This window comes from Myotis davidii, unplaced genomic scaffold, assembly GCF_000327345.1.
Source record: "Myotis davidii unplaced genomic scaffold, ASM32734v1 scaffold332, whole genome shotgun sequence".
Taxonomy (NCBI): Eukaryota; Metazoa; Chordata; class Mammalia; order Chiroptera; family Vespertilionidae; genus Myotis; species Myotis davidii.
Window position 1 is genome coordinate 386,797 of NW_006285779.1, and position 20,615 is coordinate 407,411.

A 20,615-nucleotide genomic window follows, 5' to 3' on the forward strand; every position below is an offset into this window, starting at 1 on the left:
AATGCTGCACATTCTCCATCCTCCCAGCCTAAAGTGAGCATATGTGCACAGACAAGGCACTCTCCCACTATATTACTAAGCCTGCGGGCATGTGTGCTTAAGACAGCTAAGTCATGTTCCCTGACCTTCCTGCAACCAATGTGTGAGCCCCATTCCTTACGGGGCGGGGGGAGGGGGGGGGGATGTGTGTGTGCAATCCACAAAAGGGAAGCTTTTTATCTCTTCTTATCTGGTGGCCCCACAGGACTGTAACAATCCAAAGGATAGATCTTGGCAGGCTACTACACTAGGGCACTGGACAATCAGCAGATTGAAACACAACCCTGGTCTCCTTGTGAGAAGGGACCATTTATTTAGCTAGGAGCCTTAGCCTGAGGGACAGGCTTCAGGCTTCCCACACATGTAGAGGCTAAGCATTAAAGACTTGAACCTAAGACCTGCAACCATAAAATTCCTAGAGGAAAACATAGGCGGTAAGCTCCTTGACAATGTTTTAACAATGTTTTGTGGATCTGAATCCAAATGCAAGGGGATCAAAAGCAAAGGGGATACATCAAACTAAAAAGCTTCTTCAAAGTGAAGATCATCTTCAAAATGAAAAGGCGACCTCCTGAATGAGAGAAGATATTTTCAAATTATACATCCAATAAGGGGTTAATTTCCATTATATATAAAACACACATACAACACAGCAACAACAAAACCTATTAAAAATGGGCAGAGGATCCAAATAGACATTTTCTCAAAGATAATCAGATGGCCAACAGGCACATGAAAAGATGTTTGACATCACTAATTTTTAGGGAAATCCAAATCAAAACCACAATGACATATCACCTCACACAGGTTAGAATGGCTATTATCAACAAGACAAGAAAGGAGAAGCATTGGAGGGGATGTGGGGAAAAGGGAACCCTCACAGGCTGTTGGTGAGACTGGCAATTGATGCAGCCACTCTAGAAAACAGTATGTATGTTCCTCAAGAAAAATAAGAATAGAACTACCAAAAAATGTAGCTATTCCAATTCTGGGTATTTATCCAAAGAATATAAAAAATAATTAAAAAAAATATATGTACCCATTATGTTCATTGCAGGAATAGCCAAGAGATGGAAACAACCGAAGTGTCCACTTGTGGGTGAGCAAATAACGAGGATGTGGTACATATATGCAATGGAATCCTCCTCAGCCACAAAAAAGGACAATGTCACAATTTCAACAGCATGGGCAGACCTTCAGGATATAATGGTAAGTGAAATAGGTTAGAAAGAGAAAGACAAATACTGTATAATTCCACTTATTTGTGAAATCTAAAATCAATCAATCAAGTAAAAGAAAGCAAACTCATAGACACAGAGGACAGATTGTTGGTTACCAGAGGAGAAGAGAGTTGGGGGGAGGGTGCATGAATGGGGTAAAGGGAGACAATTGTATGGTGATAGATAGTAAATTACACTTTGGGTGCAATAACTTCGCAGTATATACAAATATTGAATTATCATGTTGTAATCCTGAAACATGATAAAACAGAAAAAATGCATTTAAGGAAGTAGAAGAGATATGATCTTTTAATTACAGGAGGAGAATGATAGTGGCAAACAACTGATTGTGGCATCTCTTTTTTCCTGGGATTTAGAACACATTGCTGCACACTTGATGTTTAATCTAGAATCTTCTGTTTGGAAATCAGTAGAGGACTCGATTGAACCTTTGGGGTAACCTTGTGCACCCAATAGTGGATCTGATTTGAATAGAACATTATTATATAAAAATCTGCCCTTTGCCAGCTGTTTCAAATGCAAATTCCATCTGAGGTTTCTTCTATAAGGGGCCACTAATGTCGTTTTCTGACATTTTTCCTGATTGACATTTGCCAGAATTTTCTCCCCAGCCATTGGTTTGATTAATATTATTATTGCTTTTGGTTGGCGGTCTTCCCTCTCCCTAATCCTGTGAAAATCAGATGGCATTTTGTCCCAAAGCTAAAATTCTGCTTCTCCTACACACACTCACCACACTAGAAGCCCACAGGAACACAAGAATGCAGCCTGCAGTAGATGGAGCAGACACCAAGGGAGTGTAGTGTGTTCTCCCAACGCCAGGCAAAGGGACATCTCACTAAAGTCCCAAACAGTGGAGAGAGAGGAGATGCTTTCCCTCTGTACAGTAAGAACTCCTCAATGTGAGGACAACAGAGGGCCACCTCATGGATAACACATCGACCCTTTCCCTCATCTCAATGGAAAACGGCATCACATTAACGAAAGCTGTATCTACAAAGGTTTGTTAGATCCCAACAAAAGGAAGTGCGAGCAATTTCTTAGCTGGCCTCTTAGAGAATATGCGTGTGTACAATTGCATGCAGGTCTGTATGCATGCAAAAATGAATGCGACTCACTTTTTTTGTTGTTCTTCATAGTGAATCCTGAATTTTAGGATTTATGAGCTGTCAGAATTTCAATAACTGAAAATGTCATCCTGTTTCTAATAATATATTTGATTAAGCCGTGCGGGTATGCGATGTTGTTCAGGAGTTTATTGAGATCGGTCAGTACATAAAATGCTTTCTCTACCGGTACCCAATATTTATTGAATGCCTCCTATGTGAGTCAGACGCTATGCCAAAGGTCCTACATGTGTTATCTTATTTAATTCCCCCGTGTCTTGAAATTATGTGTTCACCAAATCATTTCTTTCAAGAGAAATGTATTTTCCAGCCCCCTTCAATTGAGCTGGGACCGTGGGACTCCGTTATGGTCAGTAAAATGTGCACAGGAGCAATGCTTGCCATTTTCAGAGCTTGCCCTTTATGGCTCTCACATGCTCTTTGCACGCAGGCTCTCTCTTTCTTTTCTCATTGGTGGGCTGCATAGGGAGGATTGGATCTGTAGGATTGTGTATACATGCATGCACATGAACACACTCACACATCCAAAGTTTGCATTAAATATTTTCTGCAAGGCCCTAGCCGGTTTGGATAGAGTGTCGGCCTGTGGAAGGAAGGGTCCTTGGGTTGATTCTGGGCAAAGGCAAGTACCTCTGTTGCAGGCTCCTCTCCAGCCCAGGCCCTGGCCAAGGCACATGCATATATACATTTTTTTTCCCTGCAGCCATTTAATAAATCACAGTAGTTAAAATGAGTTAAGAATGAGTGAAAATCATCAATGTCAGGAAAACATTAGTTGACCCTCATTCCTGCCAATTTATAGTACATATAAGGGATTATGAACATGGAAAAGTGGGGTGGGGAGAATCACTGCAATGGTAAATGGAATATGTCTGAATAGAAAAATTACTAATGAGGCAGTCTAGGTCTCAAACCAGCTATCCAAATGCCAAGTGTAACTGAAATAGTGCTGCAGATCGTGGAGTAAGTTACAATGCAAACACCAGTGAACAGGCTTGCAGGGTTATAAAGCTGATCAAACTAAGTGGGATACCTGGAGATGCAAGCATTAGACTATCACAGTTCACAACATGCACTAATGTCCTAATGAGAAATCTAATCCTGAACTACTTGCCTAGTAATTATTTCACAAGATGACTAATCATAGAGGGTATTAAGAAATGAAATACATTAGAATTAGTGTCATTATAGAAATCAAACTGTACTTGTTTAAGGAGAGGGGGGAGAGTAACAAATTGAAGGTATTTTTTTTTTTTAAACCAGGAGTTGGCATAGATTTATCGACTACTTTTCTTTAAATGTTGGAGTTCTATTCAATTTTACTGACAATGTATCATGACCAGAGAGAATGGATTTTTCCTTTCTATTCAGACATGATTAGATGCTGACTATAGACATAAACAACAGGCCAACAGATGACTGGTAACAAATGGCCCCACCCAATGTCACAGGGGAGAAGAAACAGATCTATAATTCAACTTCCCATAGGTATTCAACGAAGCCTGATGTAGTCATTGCAGAAGGACTGGTGGGGATATGCTTGGCCTATGCTTGCCTTTACAAGATAATTCAGCCATTATTCTGATATGATAAATAATCTTTTAGCCTTTTATTGTATCTTTCTCTCCCCCCTTCTCCTTCCCTCCCTCCCTCTCTTCTTTCTTCTCTTGTCAATAGCCTATATTGAAGTTGATCTTCAAAATATTTTAAATAAGCAGAGGCATTATGCACACTTTTGTGCAAAGATAAAAATCATCATTCATATAATTCTAGAACAAGAATCAAAAACATATGACACACAGAAGCACTGGGACAAATATGAGGCCCCTTCTCATCCGTCCCCTCAATATCTTCTTCCTTTCTCACCTCATTCTCCGCCTTCACTTTCTTTCTTCTACTCCCCCCTAATGTATTGTTTTACTCTCACTCTCTGTTCTTGTTGTGGGTCTGGTGGGACATCTAGGCAATTTCTACTTATTTTTATTAACTCCCAGTGAGTTAGCAGGAGATTTGTTCCCTTTGGCTTAACTTTTTTGAGATCAAGTTTTCTGAAAGCCCGCTGATGAGGCCTTTTCTAACTCTAGAACCTATCAATCATATTTTCACACAGACGTAGAGTAAGTCTTCTCTTATACCCAGTGTTGCTCCATCTGCCCACCTGGAATTGCAGAGCTAGCGAGTATAGTGAGATGGGCTAAGTTTCATGCAAATGTAGAGTGAAGGGCAACCCTGCCACAATTCCCTGTCCTGTCCTTATCCAAATTTCTTTATCTCTCAACCTTCACTTACTCATCTATGAATGAGCATAATAGCACCTCTCTCTCACCTGAACATCACATTACAGATCTATACATTACAGACACTACAGAACATGAGACTTGGAATTATCTAACCACAGATTATGGCATATAATAGGCACACAGGATATATTAGTTTCTTGGCAGTTCAAGCCTTTCATCTTAACTTTGCTATTAAGAGTCAGCAGGTAGGTTTTTAAATCCTCTCCCCCCGCCCCCCACCAATAATTTCCTAGTTAATCAGCTGTGGATCCCTCTCTCTGGGTTACCTTAAATTTAGATAAAGGCTCTTGTAGGCCCAGGATAGTGGGTAAAACACAACTTCCCTCTGTTTGCCTGCTAATAAGGATAAATAACCATATCTCTGTGGTTTATGTTGAATGCCTGGTAATGCATCTCCAAGAGAAGCACTTAGCAAGAACATCCATAAATATGGCTATAATGTTTATTCAAACTACTCTATTTGCTAGGCCAAGTACACAAATGAAGGATGAAAACATACAAAATGGGTCACTAAAATTAGATGCACGGTTTGTGAGGCAGATAATAATAATACAGTGCATTGTCTCTTAGAGCCTGTTTTCCAAGACGCTTTAGTTACATAACAAAAATTTATTGTAAGAATAAGAAATGTATTCTCCTTCATCTTAATGTGATATCTGCTAGTCTAAGAATGCAGACCACAGAGATGTATTGCTCAAGTACACTCTTTGAGGGGTCCTTTTCTTCCCAAACCTTGATATTTGAATATTAGGTAAAGCCAATTCAGATTCTTTGGCCATGCACAACACTGCATCTTCAGTGCTTTCACAATCATGTCCTGCAAGAATGGATCAGGACTCAGAAGTTATTTATCATTAACAAAAACAAACAAACAAACAAAAGACTATCTGATCACGAAAGAGGAACTCAACTTAAATCCATATTGATCCAGAGTGGATGGGAGATACAGGGTTGAGATACAAGAAGACGGATTTGGCCTCAACAGAAGGAAACAAACTGAAACTATTAAGTATCCATGATGTGTGAACAGCTGTACTTAAAATGTTCATACTTCACCTCATTCATTTTTCCTTAAAAATTGCCATTTTACACTTAAAAATAAAAGTAAGCTAGAGATGTTTATGGGGCTTGCTGTGGCCACTCAGCTAGTGAATAGCATAAATGACATTCATGTTGGTTTATGATTGATGCTAAAACTTACACTCCTCTCATTCTACCATTCTGTCTTTGTAGCCGCAGAGAACACTTTCAGGCCCGGAGCTATTGCAAATTGCAATCAGTGACTGAAGGGATAAAAAGCTATCACCAGAAATAGGTGCCAGGGCTGGCAGGAGCCAAGTATTAAAGAGAAGCCTCCGTGGGTGGAGGTTGAACTTCCACAGTAGCTTTAATATCTGTGTCCATCTTCCTTCTTCCCGTTATTCTTGTGGACAGGTTAATGGAAGCCCACCTGTATCTGTTTTAAACAGCATTTGATTTTTATCTTCTATCATTGGAGTCTTGACAAGTACTTTATCAATGTGACCATATGCAGTCCTTAGCCCTTCCCTAAAGGGTTGTTTTAGGTAAGGAAAATCAACTTTAGATAGGAAAAAGAAACCTGCTGAGGACACACAAGTAGGACTTTTTAAAGCTGGGATTATAATCTGGATCTATCTGACTCAAATAAAGGTCCACACTTTGATCAGGATGTCAAAGATGTCAAAACTCTTCAGAAAAAAATTACAGTAGGAAAAAAATCAACCCTTTATATGTGAGAGGTTTGCCAAGTTAACTCAGAAGATGATAGAGGTGCTGAACTGAGCCTTGGTCATTTTCCTGCATGCAATTAGTCTTACACATGTTTCTATTGCTTAACCACCCATATGGGCTCTCCCTTTTTATTTCTCTTCTTCTATTGGGAAACATGACAGGGAATTAGCATCCTGATCTTTCCATAAAGATAAACAAATTGGTGAGAACTGTTGGAGGAAACCAATGAAGTTCTGTACCCCTATATGCATTCTTATCACCTCCCAATCTTTGAGGGAGTAGATGTCATTGAAACATGCAGCTTCATATAGATTTCATTCCTTAATACATAAGTTAAAGTATAAATACATGACTAGCAAATGAACATATAAATAAATCATCAGAACCGCAGAACATTTCCTTTGTTTTCATCCCAAAACAGGCATTGCTAAAAGGAAAGCCATGGGTGGGATGACTTTATCCATGGAAACTTCTGCTTGGTTCTCAGACTTCCTAGGATTTCAGGGAGAGGTGAACTGATGCTCCACACCTGAGTCTCAAGTACAGCTAGAAGCAGAAATTTTAAAAAGAACCTGGCTCTTTTTCTGGGGGTCTTTATCATCTCTTCCTCTTCCTCTGTTCATCTTTTTTCAAATCAAAAGTTCTGGGTAGGAATATCTTATTTCTGCTCTTCTTGCTTTGGAATAAAGGGTAGTGGTTGTTTCAAATCTAACAAAATTGTACATCTATACCATCTTTATGACCTCACATTAGATGGTTTTTACATCTTATTGTTTGCCTTCAAGTAACCATTGACTTTCTGCATAGGAATGAGCTAGTACCCAACATTAAGCAAACTTGCTGCAAATTAAACGTATCTTCATGGTTATTGTCTGGTATGTCCACCTCCCCATTTCCCAGTCTATGTGTCTTAGCTAGTAACCCAGAAGGAAACAAATGACACTTCAAAATTCAAATAATCCATAGAGAACTTAATAAAGAGACCATTTGCAAATATGTGGGTAGATTTTGGGGAAATCACAAAGTTAGCAACAAAGTGCCTCACCCATGTCACCTCTTCTAGGTGAAAGGGGAGAAGACAGGGAATGGTAGTGAAAGCCAACAGGAGAGAAAATGGAGAGGAAGTCCGTAGAGAAGCTGTGATCTCTGAGGGGGGAAGGCTACCAACAGTAACCTCAAAAGAAGAGAGAGGATAAAGACCCAAGTGCACCCCCTTTCTTTTGACCTCCTCCTGGAACTCCTTAATGGACAAACACCACAGAAGGCTTGACGGCAAAGCAGCCCATTAATGTACTCCAAACAGATTCGCCTCCTGGGATAGAGACGTAGGTAGAGAATGTTGGCAAAGGGTTTGGAGGAGCAAACAAGTTGTTGATCACATCATGTCTTCAAATTATACACAGCAGCCTACGCTATCAAGGACGCCTTGTTCACAATAGTCCCTCTTTCTTTGAACTACTGCAATAATAAAGACAATTCTCTCCACTCCGTTGCAGATTAATTGCGTATAATCTCTCCCACTGCTTTTGTTTCATATGTGGCTAGTTTTCTCATTAGATTATACATTCCTGAAAGGACTGAGACTACACCTAATTTCTTAGAAAGTCTAGTGTTATAAATGATTGAGACCCAGATTATTGAGGTCAGCCCAATATAATATGAAATAACCAAACTCCTTACATATCTTCAATGTGAAGCTATAAATGAAATATCAATAGATTTAAGCAACTTGCCTAAAGCCTCACAATCAATGAATGTGAGAACACACTTACGAATTATTCCATATTTAGCACTTAGGTTTTGTGGCCTCAGTATGAAATTGACACAACTTTTTTCTCTTTCTTTTCCTCCCTCACTCCTTTTCCTCATCTTCCTCCTCCTCCTCCTCCTTCTCCTCCTCCTCTTCTTCTTCTTCTTCTTCTTCTTCTTCTTCTTCTTCTTCTTCTTCTTCTTCTTCTTCTTCTTCTTCTTCTTCTTCTTCTTTTTCTTCTCTCTCTCTCTCTCTCTCTCTCTCTCTCTCACACAAACACACACAATTAAATATGGGCAAATGGGCATTATCTTTTGGATTAAGATCATTTTTGAAAAGGCAATGTTCATCTTCTATAAGAATTCATGTGGGGCAGATTGATATTCTACATGAATGTAGCAGGAAATAGAAATAATAATATCCTTCCTTTTATTTTGAGTCTCCCTGCGTCTTACTCCCTCTAAATCACCGTGTAATCAATCTGAAGCAGCAATGTGCAACGGCATTAAAATTCGGGATGTTTGAAGAGGGAATTAGTTTACTCACTCATTATTCTTGATTAATAGAAAATTATCCTGCTAACATTTACTGTGCTATTCATTTGTTATTTTGAAGTGATTAGCCACAAATAGCAGTTAAGAACAAGCTAGTTTTGTCGTTTCAGCCACCGCTGTAATTACCTCCCCAGTGCCTCTTCCTTCAAACACACCTTCCTCACTTGAAAATAGCTCCTACCCTTCCTTAAACACCACCCACTCTCAGATATCATCATTCTCTCTCCTCCAGAGTGAAATGAGGGGCCCTGCTCCATTCCTGAGACCTGGAAATTACCCAGGAAGAAATTCAGTTTATGGCGCAAAGCTAGAAAAGCTCAGGGCACTGATCACTCTGTTTCCCAGGTTGTCCCATTTCCTGGTTTACATCTGTGGCCTTTAACATATTTCTCATTGATTTCCATTCCCCTAAGAAGGAACCTGAGGACCTCAGGGCAGACAGTGTCTGGCATCATTGTTAGCCTTTTAAATCTCTGCCCTCCTTCCTTCTTTCTCTTTGGAACACCCTCGCTGGCATTTCCTTTCCTAGGCATTACCAAATTGTACAAGTTGAATTTTCCCACTTTGATGTCCTTTCTGTGTATTTCATCCCCACAGGGAACTAGCTTTATTTGGTTGTCACCTAATAAAGAACACATTAATTAATTTACCTTCAGGTGTTAACAGTGACTGAAAATTGGCTGGCTAAGGTGTTAATATTTACATTTTGTCACTTTTAGGGCCCTTACACAGTAACTCTCAGCCTAAACTGCTCATTATCATCACCTCCAAAGCTTTTGGAAAAACTATTAATATCTGGGCCCCTTAACAGAATTTCTAATTTAATAGGTAGGGTGGAACTTACATCTAAGAATTGCTGGAAATTTAGGAATATGTAAACAAGATACAAGATGAATTCATTAGTTGGTTATTTGTGTTGTGGCTGGCCAACACAGTCAGAGCCCTTAAATTTACAGCTTGTCAGAAGCTAGTTCTTTTTCCTCCTAAGTCCAAACCTTTTGCCTACTTTTATAATTCAACCAATTTTTAAAAACTTGCTCCAAAGAATCCTTTAGGATGACAAGGCTTACCCATGTACCCCATCCTCAAGGTCTGCATTAGAATTTGTAGGAATCTGGAACTTGGCATTGTGGATTTGAGGAACCACCAGAGCTCCCATCTTCTCGGTTGGTGTCTTCTCATTAAATAAACCTTTCCTTACTCCAAACTTTGATGTTTTGATTTTTGGCCTTTCAAAGTGTCAGGTGGATGGACACTGTTCTGGTAACAATAGGATACGATCAATGAATTGTTTGATATGACATTTACATTGTGTTATGTGTAAAAATGTTTGATGCTCCTCGTCACTTAATTCAGTGTGCAACTAGCACAATCTAGCATAAGTTACACACAGCAGTGAACACAATCTGACTCCTTTTTTTCAGGGAGCTTAGAGTTCAGTCTGGGAGAATGATGGAAACTCGACTAACGAATACAAAGCAAAAGGTAATAATTGCTAAAATCAGGATCTGGAACAAGAATAAGCATGAGAATATTCTAAAGACCTCCTGTAAAGGAGGTAGCAGATGAGCTGGACTATAAAGAATGGGCTGGCCATAACCAGTTTGGCTCAGTGGATAGAGCGTCAGCCTGTGGACTGAAAGGTCCCAGGTTCGATTCCGGTCAAGGGCATGTACCTACGTTGTGGGCACATCTCCAGTAGGGAGTGTGCAGGAGGCAGCTGATCAATGTTTCTCTCTCATCGATGTTTCTAACTATCTCTCTCCCTTCCTCTCTATAAAAAATCAATAAAATATATTTAAAAAAAAGAATGGGCTGGCTTACAATGGGCACTTACGGCACAAACACAGACAGACTGATGGTAACCACCGGGGTCCTTGGCTCATGCTACTGCCTTTAACTCTTCAGATCTTCCTGGTGGATTCTTATGTATCCCCAAAGCCTTGCTTTGGCTCCAGCTCCTCTATGAAGTCTCCTTTTTCACAGTTGTGATAAGCTCATGCACTGCTCTGTCTGAAACCATTGCTATGTTAAAAGCATCATGCTCATGTCAGTTGTGAGGAATGATCTATCTATATAACTGACTTCACACTAGATTGTTCGCTTGGGAGCCAAAACATGCTTATTCATCTTTCACTATCCAACACTTAACAGACCTGGTACACAATACATGTTTGCTGATTTAACATTTCAACTGTAGTGGTGAAGAGCCAAACTGACTAGTTTCTATCTTGATTCTACAACATGGTATCTATGATTCATTAATAAAGTGATGTAACATTTCTGTGCTTCAGTTTTCTCACTAATAAAATAGTAATTATTTTTTTCCTTATTGATTAAGGTATTACATATGTGTCCTTATCCCCCCATTGTCTCCCACTCCCCTGCTCGTGCCCTCACCCTCCTGGTGTCTGTGTCCTTTGGTTATGCTTATGTGCATCCATACAAGTCCTTTGGTTGATCTCTCCTCCTTCCCCTCCACCAATCCCTGCCTTCCCTCTGAGGTTTGATATTATTTCAACTCTTAATAGAAAATAGTAAATGCCACTAGTATTGATATAAGGATAAAATGAATTAATACATGTAGAGTGTACAAGAGAGGGTCTAGTGCATTATAAGTATTCAATATTTACTAATATTTTATTTTTTAATAAAATTGAAGAGATAAATATGTCTTCCCTACATCATTATCCTTGGAATTCACGTTACTCTACCACTGACAGGTTAAGTACTTGGACCAATGGTTGGCCACAGATGCATCTGTGACATCTTATTTTGATATAGGACTCCTGTTCCCAGCATTTAAACCTTTTATGCATATTTTCCTGCATCGCTGCATGGCATTAGGCATCTTAGAGCCTTGACACAGATCGGTTCCAGGTATTGTTGCATGTCATCTAATGAATTAGTGTAACAGCCCAACCAGGCACTAGACTTTTCAGGTCAATGCAATCTACTCATCTACTAAGAATTGAGCTTGTGATTGTTTTGTGGTTCTTTTATTTAAAAAAAGAAAATTTTGAAGATTTAGGATTTTGCACAGCAGGTCCTAACTATGCTCTCGAGTAGGTACAACCTTGATGTCAATTTCATCTTTCTACACAACTGAATGGAGTTTCCCTCAGACTTGGGTACTGTTTCAGCTATTGTATTTTCCCTCTTCTGTTGCTGGAGAAAGCTTTGAAGCAGTTACTATCATGTGATGTCTTACATATGGCACTGAGCAGCCCACCAGCATCAACCCCTAAAGTAGTAGTTCTCTACCTGGGGTGGTTTTGCCCCAACCTGGGGACGTTTGACAATATCTGGAGACAGGTTTGGCAATCACAGCTGGGGGATGCTACTAGCTTCTAATGGGTAGAGGCCGAGGATGCTGCTAAACATCCTACATTTGCAGAATAGCCCTGAAAATAAGTAATTATGCTGCCCAAAATACCAACAGTACCAAGGAAGAGCCAGGTCACTACCTGAACACGGGCTTAAAGAAGTGGTATAAATATTTAACATCCTATTGCTGACTCAGTTTGGGGCAGTACAATTCATGGGAGGAAAAAAGTTATAAAGTGGAAGTTGAGGATGATAAAGAAGGGCAAAGAGACCTGCTTCTGACAATAGCACTTACTTCCTTGGGATGTTTTAAGTTTTCTGCGTGCCAGCAATCCAATTTACTACCCTTCTCAGGAAACAGACGTGCCGCACAGTCATTTGACTGTTGGTTTCAAAGGTAATGATGCCCGGCAAGAACACTGAACCTGGAGAGCAGCTTTGTGGATTTTGTGGTCTGACCCACTGCCCTTTAATAAGACTGAGTTCCCTTTGTGACTCTCAGTTGGCGAGGATTGGGGTATTGGGAGCAAAAGCCTCATTTGATTCATTTTACCCTCCAGTTTTCTTTAAAATTGCACATGTTACAATGGAAGGCCCCAGGTGAGAAGAAAGAAAGCAGACATCAAATTGGATTAAATGACAAAGAACCGGAGCCTCTTCCCCAGCTGCCTTCCCGCAATATTCACTTAGATGTCTATCTATAAAGCAGCAAACTCGTATAACGGTCCCTAAACTATTCCAACGTAACATGCATGTCACACTTTAGTAATTATTGATTATAACTACAAAGAAGCTATCATATTTTTTTATAGGGAGATTATTTCAGTTTTCTAATTTCAAAGTCAATGAGTTAGCACTATAGCTATGTGGATACATTATTCGTGTTCAGGCATTGGTGCTTCAAAAATTTTGTTAGAAAAGACAGAATGTTTTGGGTGTTTTTTTGTTTGTTTTTTAGAAAGTCCCTCTCTTATTTACTAAATTTATAATATTTAATATTTACTCAATTTTAAAATTTAATCAACCTAAAAACGAGTTATTGTTCTCAGAGATATTCAAATTTCAACTTGACTCTGAAATTTTGTTTTTAATAGGTAATTGAAGGTGTGAGTTTCCATAAATAAGTTATGATCTTTCTCTATCAAGATATAGCTATCTCTTGTGACTTAGTCTTCTATAATATAACTTTACTAGAGGCCCGGTGCACAAAAATTTGTGCACTCAGCGGGGAGGGGGTCCCTCAGCCTGGCCTGTGCCCTCTCGCAGTCTGGGATCCCTCGGGAGATAACGACCTGCTGCCTTAGGCCTGCTCCTGGGTGGCAGAGGGCAGGCCCAATCCCTAGGTGCAGCCCCTGGTCGGGCTCAGAGCAGGGCCGATTGGGGAGTTGGGGCGCCGCCCCCTGTCATGCACAGAGCAGGGCAATCGGGAGGTTGTGATGCCCCCCTCAGTCACGCTCAGGGTAGGGCTGATTGGAGGGTTGGGGCACCACCCCCTGTCACACTCAAGGCAGGGTCAATGGGGATGTTGCTGCGCCACCCCCTGTCACGCACAGAGCAGGGCCAATCAGGGGGTTGGGGCTCTGTCCCCTGTCACACACAGAGCCGCAGGGTGATCAGGGGGTTTGGGCGCTGCGCCCTGTCACTCTGATCCTGGTGCCGGGAGGCCTCATGGCTCCACTGATCCTGGTGCTGGGAGGCATATTACCCTTTTACTATATAGGGTAGAGGCCTGGTGCATGGGTGGGTGCCGGCTGGTTTGCCCTGAAGGGTGTCCTAGATCAGGGTGGGGGTCCCCACTGGGGGGCTTGGCCAGTCTGGGTGAGGGGCTGAGGGCTGTTTTCAGGCTGGGGGTGACGGAAGCTCCCAACCGCTCCTTTGTTTCTTTTATTATTATTATTATTCTGGGCCAGCTTTAGCTTTGAGGCTTGGCTCCAGCTCTTAGGCCTCCGCTGCTGAAAGTAGGTTCCTGGCCTTTGCTTACAATGTTGCGATCCTGCTGGCTGAAGTCTGGCGGATTTTGTTTAGCTTCTATATTTGTTACATAGTTGCTTAGAGTTGCAGTTTAGAGCCCTGCAGCGGCAGGCGGGGACGCTGGAGTCCTCTGTCACTGAAGCAAGCAAGCCTCATGTTAGTTTCAAGCGGCCTGGCTGCCGGCAGCCATCTTGGCTGGCAGTTAATTTGCATATCTCCCTGATTAGCCAATGGGAAGGGTAGCAGTCGTACGCCAATTACCATGTTTCTCTTTTATTAGATAGGATGACTACGTGTTTGGAGATTTGATCTGTTAAAAGATTTTCAGATGTTTAAATGCATTCCTTTCCTACATAATCTTTGTTTATGAGTCCAGCAGACTTGGGAGCCTATTGTAAATGTGGTATTTCCACTGTTACTAAAGGTTAACTCATTGACTCCTTATTCTTTTTCCAATCCTGGGACTAAAAGGGCTGTACAGCTGAGTATAGTCAGAGACACAGGCAAACCACCCTGTAACACATCAATTAAAAATAGGAAAAAGATTGTTAAAGAAGTAGAGGCACATTTTTTTTTTTTACCAATGATCTGCTTTTTGGATCAAAAACTACAGAATAAAGGATATCTTAGTTAAGAATTCTTCATATACTATAAGTAGAAAAGATAAACACCTGTTAGCCTAATCAAAGAAATGAAATATTATGGCTTCTAAGAGTGACCCTGTGCTCAAAATGATCCAATGGTTCCCTAATACATTCAAAGTAAAACAGGCTAGGAGTGTTTATTGTGGTTGCAAACTATACAATCTGGCTCATCATCTCTCCTGTTCTCATTACCAATTCACCTCCCTCCTCATTGCAACCTCACAGATAGGCATTTGCACTTGTATTCCCTGTTCCCTTTGCCTAGAAGACCCTTTCTCATTACTTAAAGCTCATTTCCAACATTGCCCTCAAATATCAACTTCTCACTGACATGTTAACTAGCCACCTAACTGAAAGTGAACCTCTGCTCATGACATTTCCTACCATACTTTATTTTTCTCTTAGTACTTATCATTACCATACAATATCTTTTAATTATTTATTTATCTTGTATTTAACACATTTGCATAGATGCTTAATGAGAGTAGAGATATTTGTACTTAAAAAAAAAAAAACTGCTGTAAGCACAATGCCTAGAATAGTGCTTAGCAGGGGTGGGCAAATTCTTTGACTCAAGGGCCACAATGGGTTCTTAAACTGGACCGGAGGCCGGAACAAAAGCATGGATGGAGTGTTTGTGTGAACTAATACATGTTAACACTGCTGCTGCTGAAGGAGCGGAGCGGAGAGCAAGAGAACCCTCCGCTCTCTCGGCTCCGCGGGCCGGATAGAACAGCCGAACGGGCCAGATCCCGCCCGCGGGCCATAGTTTGCCCACGGCTGGCTTAGGGCATAGTTAGATGCTCAAGAAAGAATTAAAGAATCAATATACAATCATGTTCATGGAGCTCAAAAGCAAGAATTGAATCTGGGACTCATAAGGGGACAAAAACTGTTAAGAACTTTGAAAGCTTATTTTTATGGGTTCATGGATTCTTATACACGATATCCTATTTCTGGTTCTATGTCATTTATCATATAGCTTCACATTTATCAATTCAACATGTAATCATTGTGGCTGGCCAGCATTGCTCAATGGTTACATGTCGACCTATGAACTAGGAGCTCACAGTTTAATTCCCAGTCAGGCCATATGCCCTGGTTGCAGGCTCAATTCCCCAGTGTGGGGGTACATAAGGAGGCAGCTGATCAATTATTCTCTCTCATCATTAATGTTCCTTTCTCTTTCTCCCTCTCAGAAATATGTGTGTGTGTGTGTGTGTGTGTGTGTGTGTGTGTGTGAGTGAGTGTGTGTGTGTATTAAGACATAGTGGTTAAACCCTAAAATGGGAATGGAACAACTTGGGTCCCAGGCTCAGCTCTGTGAGATGGGGTAATTTAATTAACATCTCTAGGCTTTGCTTTCTCCCTTCGTAAATGGAGGGAATGTGAATTGGAGCATACTTGCTTGTTCTATGCTAGTGAGAAAGCAAATGTACAATAGCAACAAACAAGGAGTTCATATGTGAACAGCTTTCTACTTGCAGAAGATAGGGACGACCTAGGCCTACATTTACATTGGTATTTTCTTGTTAATAAGTTTTCCTTCATTTTCTATTTTTGGACAAATAAAGCTTTATTGTAGTGAGGAGGAAGGGGAAGGGTTATAAAAAGAAGGAGACGGGTATACTCGGTATGAAAATCTTTTAAGTGTCAGGGGAAATGAGGGAAGGGTGCAGGATGTATAGAGAACTGGGGATTTTACTGATTGTGTTGATGTTTTTATTCTATCTGTAATTAATTGGTCAATCTTCAAGGGACATAAATAGGGCTCTGGGCTAAGTGCTGTAAGGAGGAAAACACATCTCTGTCCCTTTCTCACCTTGAGGGACTCTGATTCTAGCTTAAGAAATGGAACAGAGCTGACAAGTAAACAAATCATTTCCTCCATTAGGCAGCGAATTCTCAAACCTGAGAAGTGACCTGGACATTGAGTTCAGCTGTAAGAGTTACAAGGTGACAAGGGAAAGGGTCTGAGCAAAGCTAGAAAGGACATGGAGGAAAAGTCATCCTGATTCAACTTGCCAATACATAAAGAAAGGCAGCCTTCCTTCCAAAGTGAGGAGTAGCATGAGCCTAGAGGCACAATTCAATAGCTGTGGCTAAAGTGAACAGGTTTTAGGAAATAGTAGACAAGAAAAATGTGGTTATTGGTCACACTGGGGATTCTTTTCAACATCAGATTAATATAAAGTCAACTTGGAGTCAATAAGAGTTATTTATAGTTGTGGCTAAGGTGGACCAGCCCTAGATGCAAGCAGCCAAGGCCACGGACCTTGGAGGAGCACTGACTCCTCCCCTCTTTTTTGCTCTTCACTTCCATCTAGACAAGGTGATAAACATGGCAGAACTTGCCTTTAGAAGAATTTGAATGTAGGCCATTTGCCACTGGCCTTTCTAACAGGCCCACAGGATTTGTAATGGCCTTCAACTCTCTGGGGGCATCCTCGGGGCACTGTCCCATATCCCTGTCCTTGCTCACCTGTTGAACTCCAACTAAACTTATCTGTCCTAAAGCTTCTACTCAGCCTCCCACTCTGCTGTCTATGACTCTAACTGGCTAACTTGATCAAACGACTGAGTTGAGGGCTAATAATGCTTTCAAAGTGAGAGCTAGACCTCTCGCCATGTTTAGGCACAAGATGGCAGGTTGATTCTGGTCATCAGAGGCAGTTCCTTTGCACACATCCAAAGGAGTCATCCAAATAGTGAAAATGCCATGCAGGGGAGGAGGGGCTAAGGGAGTGTGCTGTCTTCCAGCTTCACCTCAATCCGAACAGCTGGCGCTCTGCTCACACTGTATCCTCCACTTGGAAATCTTCCCCACATCTGTCTCCCCATCAAAGACACAACTACCTTTCCAAAGCCAACTGAAATGTCACCACCGGAGAAGCCTTCTCCAACTCTTTAAAGAAAAATAACCAACATTTAATTGGCAACTTTTTCTTCAGACCATCTTTAATCCAACTGTTTCTTTTATTATCTTTAATTTAACAATGCGGAAACCAAGGTTTAGAGCATTTGAAAATTGCTCAAAGTTACAGAACTTGTAAGTGGTTAGAGGCATGGGGTCAAAACTCTTAACAACCCACTCATCCATTATTTTATTTTATTTTTTTGCTCAGCTGTGCCCTCTTAAGCATTATGTTTGCATATCTTTGTTATAATAGCAAGTAGACTAGCACAATCTGCTTTGTACTCTGATAAAGTGTTTACAGTCTGCCTTAATAAATTATGAACTCCTTGAGTTTAAGGGCCATATTTAATTCACTGTTTTATCACCCATAGCACCTAGTGAGTGCCTGATGAGAATAATGTGCTTAATAAATTTTAGTTGAATTATAGAAAACAAATCAGGAAAAAGTGTAACAAAAATGTCCTCTCAGTTATTAAGTTATGTTTTACTTTACCTTGTTTTTGTGTGTTTCCATGTATCTGAAGTTCAAGGTAAACTTATCAGCCTAAGTTCATGTTGAAAGCCTATTATTTTGCCTCTTGTGAATGGTGTAGATGTGGGAAATATAGCAGAACTGGGTATTGGAAGCAGCTCCTATTATTTACACAAGGGAAAAGGAAACAAGAAACCCTGAGATATCTGCAGGCTATATCCATAGGCCTCCCAGAGAACAAAGCCAACGGGATCTCTAAAGTGCATCCCTAACAGAATCCACTCCTCATTTATTATTTAGTGTAAATTGCATGGCAATCCTTTACTTAAGCTGCGCCCCTCCCCCCCCCCCCCCCCACAATAACAACAACATTTCTCCCAGGGCTCTGATGGCTCTTAGAGGAATTTTAGCTTTCCTTTCTCTTTCTCCAGAATCAGGACTATGCACATAGGTTTTTCATGATTGAAATGCTTCCAGATCCAGGATCAAGAGAATGGTGCCTTTCTTCAAAACCCAGTGAAATGAAATCACCTTGAAAGGACATCTCGGGTATTCCACGGGTCCCAATTGCCAATCCAGACAGACACTCACTAGCTAGGATCAAACTCTGAGCTAGATCCTCTTTTGCAGGAACTGTGCTATTCATATTTTTATCTAGGTCTCCAGTACTGTGATTGGTTCCTGTTTAGTAAAGGAGAAAAGGGAAGGGAGAAAGGGAAATGGTAGAAGAAACCTAATCTAACCTCACAAATAAGATGAAGAGGACACTGTAACAACTTCCCACCAAAGAAATACTTTATTGGTATCTAAGTGAGTTTTATGCCTGGACATTCACTATTGCTCGGTTTACTTTATCATTACCATGTTTTGATTTCTTTCCCTTCTTATGTTTAATTGCCTTCTGAGTTCTTTATTCAAAACAAATAAGTAGATTTGCAGTTGAATAAAACTGACATTCCAAGCCTATCTGTAAACAACAATGCCTTTTTATGTATAGAAAAGCCTTTCGCCCTCACATTGTTCGTATTCTTTGATGCTTCACTCAACACAACAGCACTGTCCAAACTCTAAACCAAATGCTCCAACTATCCTGTGTCTATGTCTCACAAAGCACTAACACCTATCTGTTAAATTGCAATCATATCCTATTAGTATAAGTGTCTTAAATTTGAGTCACTGTTACTGTTTTCAGGTTCTGTTTACAAAACTGGAAAGGAAAAATGAACCTAACAAAACAATTAAATGAGTTAGTATTTAACTATCCTACAGAAATTAAAACATCATCAAAGAGATAATCATGGACTCAAGTCAGTTGCTTGGGTGTCTTTAATTGGAAAAAGGTTCAATTCTGATGATGGTAATGATGACAACAAAGATGACACTGGTGATGACAGTGATGATGAGGATAGTCAATATTTTGTTAGCTCTTGTAGTATGATGGAGAGGTTGATAGCCTTTTAATGTGAATCATCTTATTTACTAATGATAATAAGCCTGAAGGATAGATATTATTAGTATTATCATTTCTATTTCACAGATGAGGAGACAGAGATTTAAAATGTTAACTAATTTGCCAAAGATCCTACAGCTAATTGAATGGGTAGGCCAGAATTCAAATTCAACACAAAAGACTTCACGCTGAACCTCATGCCAAGGAAATTCCAACACAGTGAAATTAATACTTGTGAGGCCTTATAGTTCTCGATGTAGGTGTGCCCAGTTTAGCAGGCAGTACTATTCAGGTCCTATTTTGGTAACTTGCTCACTTCAGTTTGAGGAGAAAAAGATTAGCAGTTTCTACTCATTGCCTTTCTTATTTCAAAAACTAGAACTCTTCATTTAAAAATCAAAACATAATTTTTTTCAAAAGTTATTTTTTCAGATGTCATTTGTAATATGTGGTAAATACCAAGTGTTTTCAGACATAAATACCTGGGGGTAATTTAGTGTTGTATGCAAATTCTTCATTTTTATCCACGACATCATAAGTTTGCATCAGTCTTATACAGATTACATAATCTCTTATATTCTGATTCACATAAAGCTATTACCAAATTCATTGGGCTATAAATGTCAGATAGAATTTAAGTAGATCGGTTAGCACAATGTCTGGAACATAGTAGGCACTCAAACTAGAAACTCCTTGTTTAGAAGCAGGTTACCCTAAATTGACTCAAACACGCTATGAAGTGGTTCCAAAGTCAGGGAGCAGCTTGTTGATACAATTCATTCTGACAGCTTATCATATATCTCAATGAGCCAGAGCCAAAAAGTTTCCCTAGATTTGTAAGTTTAAATAAAGAGTAAAACTGGCTTTGCTTTCCTGTTTTCTAATTCACAATAAAGGTCTATTTTTCTTGCTGTCAACCTTGCTTTTTCACCCATGAAACAGACAACAGAAAGCTACATGTAGCTAGCTAAGTTTCTGTAACAATAGCATGAATTCCATGTCAATTTTTAAAATTGCGTTTCTCGGTCATTTTTTTTTCCTTTTTACATTAATTATGCCCCATCTGCCATA